General features: G+C 39.1%; 1 non-coding gene across 1 annotated transcript; it reads right to left on the reverse strand.

Annotated features, from left to right (window-relative positions):
- Positions 1 to 4,101: 4,101 nt before the first annotated feature.
- On the reverse strand, positions 4,102 to 4,208 carry LOC120268951. The gene has a single exon (XR_005539076.1). It is a non-coding gene; the product is annotated as a small nucleolar RNA R71 (small nucleolar RNA).
- Positions 4,209 to 4,425: the final 217 nt, after the last annotated feature.

Below are 4,425 nucleotides of genomic sequence, written 5' to 3' on the forward strand. Positions count from 1 at the left end.
GGGCTATTTTTTGCTATGTTTTTCGAGTGAAAATCGCCAAAATAATTTTATGAGGATTTTTATTATCTCAAAAGGAAGGCTTATTGAGATTCATGCTATTTATCAGCTTGGTGTTTCCAAGTTCATTTTTGTCCTTCTAAAAGGCATTCTGCGATCTCGGTACTTTCGAGTGGTTTTGCTTTTGTATTTGATGTGTGTTCATTTTTTGGTCGAGTGTCATATGGGATCATCTAAGAAACTCTAAACACCCTAAACCCTAGCAAAACTAGAAAATAAATGAACAAAAATTTGATTGATTGACCCATTAAGTTCATGTTAAGGTTGGGATTTTGAAAAACCCCATGTTTTTGAAGGTTAGGTTCGGGTTGAGTAAAAAAATATTTTAGTTACGTGACTCAAATTGGGTTTAATATAATACACTATTGTACAATAATATATAAGTTTAAAAAGGTGAAAATCCTAGTTTCTGATTGTTGCACATTTCAATTTTTATATAAACCTTGCGTTTATATACTATACAAATGAGCTCAAAAATGCTTTTTATTATCATTGATTTTTAAAATTTTTCAATTCATTTGTCATCATTAGATTATTCATTTCATTTAATATTTTTAATGATATCATATTTTTTTTCCTAAAATGATTTTCCAATAATTTAATCATTAATATGAAAATAAATAATTTACAAATATAAAATAAATGATCCATTCAGTTTTGGTTGGTATCTGACATGCAAAATTGGGTAACTAGTCAACTAGCTACCCGATAGGTATGGATTGTGTTGCCTTTCCAAAAACTAAATAAATTTAATGTCGGGGATAAAAAAATTTTTTGGATTCCGGTTAGGTAGCCAACCAATGCCCATGACACCTCTATTAACTGAAACACTAGAAGAGATTTGGTATCCCAAGAAAAGGATGTTGGGCACAACTTGTCCAACATACTTGCACCTCTCAAGGCCTTTTTGGCTTACACTTATAGCCCTTGCATCTTCAGTTATGTTGCTCTAAAAGTAAAAGAGTTCTACAATATGATATTTTCTATAAAATTGTTGTCAATCCCACATCCACTTTTACGAAAACTTATAGTTCTCTTCAAATAATAGGCACCCCTAGCCCTTTTGGAGTACCACTTCTGTAGCTATTAAATGAGGCATGTGCTAATGTAAAGATGATCATGGCCCCTTCTAGTTTCAAAACTCATGGTAGATTTACTTGCTTAGATTAGTGATGAGGAGAAGCTAAATGATGGTAAAACTCAACTAATTGAAGGATAATCTATGTGTTTATTAGATCATGGTTTTCTTGTACTTGCAACTTTCTTTTCAATAAATTCTCTATCTTATTGTAATCAATATCTATCTTATTAAAAATCATAATGTGTTTGAGTTAAGCTCTTTTCTAAAAAAAAAAATTTTTAATAATGGCTTCTATTGTGATTTTGAGTTGTTATTTTCTTTTACTCAATTTTCTAAAAAAAACTCCCCATTCTCCTGCTTAATTGGTTGTAATTCTCCTGCTACTCCTATTTATATCTCTTTGTGATCAAGAATAGGCTTCCTTAAAAGGTAGGTTATGTAGGAAATACTATCCTTTGATAAGTGCTTGTGCGATATGAATGCGAAGCCTTCATTCCTTATGTTGAGCATTACTTTTCTCAAGTTTTTACACTGACATGTGTGTTTTTATGTTACTTTGGTGCAGGTAGGGTTGTGAGGCCGAGTATGAAGGAAAGAAGCCAATGTGGATCACAATGCAACGATTTTGGAGGAAATCTTGCTAAGGTTCAAACGCGAAGACATATGTCGGATGTGTGATGCTAGAGTGTGTGCCAACCTCCTTGTATTTGAGTTTGGCAAATCCATTTGGAGGGGCACAAAAGCAGTCACACTCGAGCATTCCGACTTATGCACATAGAACAAGAGCTCCACCAACTTGCCTATCATTGAAGAAGCTAGTGATCAACGACATGAACGTGTGCCCGTTTGCGTTACTCCGATGAAAGTATGGATTCAGGAAGCTATTCAGGCCGGATACTGCAGCACTGTTCACAGCCGGCCGAGAAAACAGAAGTTCAGAGAATCCACACGGGCATGTCGAAATTATCCATGCCCGTGTGGAAATTGAGCATGGGCGCATGAAGCATTCACGCCCGTGTAGTCACCTGATTCCAGCCCTATTTAAAGTCGAATCAGCCCCGATTTTACTATTCTTTTCTCCATCTTTTCCCCAACTTGAGAGAGGGCTTCGGCTAGGGTTTTGAAAGGTATTGGCCAAGGTCTTGGAGAGGTTCTACGGCTCTAACATCGTCATTCCTTAGGAAGAAGGTTGGTAGGGGAGCTTCCGTCGAGGCGTATCCTATACCGGACGAGGAGATCCTTGGACGATAAGTAGAGGACTTTCCACAAAACCATCGATACGACTATCGAGGGGGTTTCTTTATGGATTCATTGCTTTTATATTATATTTCTTTGATTGTACTTAGCTCCATGGAGGGCTAAACCCTAGTGGGTACTTGGGTATTTGTAAACCCTAGGATGTATTTGTTTCATTGAATCTCTTTATTATGCTTTCAATTAATTGATGTTTATTGTGAGTTCCAACCTTGAATGCTTGATTGTATGAACATTTCCCCTAGAGTGACACTAGGGTTGAGAGTTCTCATTGGTAACCTTGTGAGTGAGTGACACAGCACGAGCGTTAGACAAAGCTAGGTTGGAGAGGGTTGAGAGGGTGAGTCGAGAGGTACAGGAGCGTCCCCTTTCCCCTCCAACGTGATAGATTCTACCTCCGTTCCTCGAGTTCTTTGCGACCATAATAGAGTGAATGGTATAAGGGATGAACTTCCACTGGGGCTTAGTTGCGTGTGCAACCTAGTGAAGCGTTGAGGTGATCTTAGTATCTAGGGCTTAATGGTAGTTAGGGACCTTCCACCTGGACCAAAGGGTTAGGTCTATAATTAGGAAGAGATTTATCACTTTGAATCCCTAGAGGTCATTGCAACTCTATGCGAGTGCGAGGTGGAGAGGTTATCCAATCTCTCCTCCGGGACATGTATAGAGTTAGGCATAGTTGACCTTAGATTTGGGACTATGTAATTAAGGATTTCCACAACTCACCATTGCATTTATTAGGAAGCATAATAGAGGGTTCTTGCATTTGAAACAATTATCCTAGGTGAAGCATTATCTGGGTACCCCATCTTTATCGATTGCCTTACCCACCTCTTTACTTTTGCCCTCTTACTTGTTGTTGTTATTGTTGAGAATTGAATCATTGTCACACTTATCATCATTGATCTTTCACATAGCTAAGAATCGAATTAAGTATTTTTATTCCCTATTCCCTGTAGATTCGATACCCTCTCATCCGGGATTATTACTTCGACAAACCCGTGCACTTGCGGGATATACGCAAGGGGACCTTGTCAAGTTTTTGGCGCCGTTGCCGGGGAATAGGCGTTTAGAGATGCTTTGCACTTTGTTTTCTTAGCTATTTCACCATACATTCTATTTCCTATCTTCTTATTCTATCATCGTTCTGATTTCTTTTTCCTTCTTTTTGGGTGCAGCTCCTGGTTATGACCTGAGGGAATCCCTCAACACTGATTGAAGGAGATCCTCAGCTTGAACGTACACTTAGAATAAAAGGGAAAGAGCCTGTACAAGAACAGTCTAATCCAGCTGATTTGGAAGTAGAAGAATTTGAAAACATGGCAGAATAGAATGAGCAACAGTGAACATTATCCGATTTTGCCAGACCTTCAGTGTTGGGGACACAATCAAGTATTGTGCGTCCCCTGATTATAGCTCAGAACATTGAGTTGAAGCCGACATTCATCAACATATTGTAGCGATCCGCACAATTCAATGGTTTGGCCGATGAGGATACAAACAGTCATATAGAGAGCTTTCTCGAGGTGTGTGATATGCTGAAGATAAATGGGGTGACGGATGATGACATCAAATTAAGAGCCTTCCCATTTTACCTGAAGGAAAGACCGAAGCAGTGGCTACACTCGTTACCTAGAGCGTCAATTACCACGTGGGAGGAGATGGTGGAAGCTTTTCTAGCTCGTTATTTCCCTCTCGAAAAATCAACAAAGCTTAGGAACGAGATCTCATCCTTTATTCAGTTGGAATTGGGGTCTTTATTTGAGACATGGGAAAGGTTCAAGGAGCTCCTGAGAAAGTGCCCGCAACATGGATTCCCGGAGTGGATGATTGTTCAAACCTTTTACAATGGTTTGAACCCGAGTACAAGGCAATTCTTGGATGCGGCAACAGGAGGTACCTTAGGTAGCAAGACCCCCGATGAGGCCCGTCTGTTGATTGAAGAATCGGGGTTAAATAGCTACCAATGGAATGCTAGGGAGAACAAAAAAGTGGCCGGTCTCCGTGAGATAGATGCGGTAACTTCATTGGCG

Source organism: Dioscorea cayenensis, chromosome 1 (genome assembly GCF_009730915.1).
Source record: "Dioscorea cayenensis subsp. rotundata cultivar TDr96_F1 chromosome 1, TDr96_F1_v2_PseudoChromosome.rev07_lg8_w22 25.fasta, whole genome shotgun sequence".
Classification (NCBI taxonomy): domain Eukaryota; kingdom Viridiplantae; phylum Streptophyta; class Magnoliopsida; order Dioscoreales; family Dioscoreaceae; genus Dioscorea; species Dioscorea cayenensis.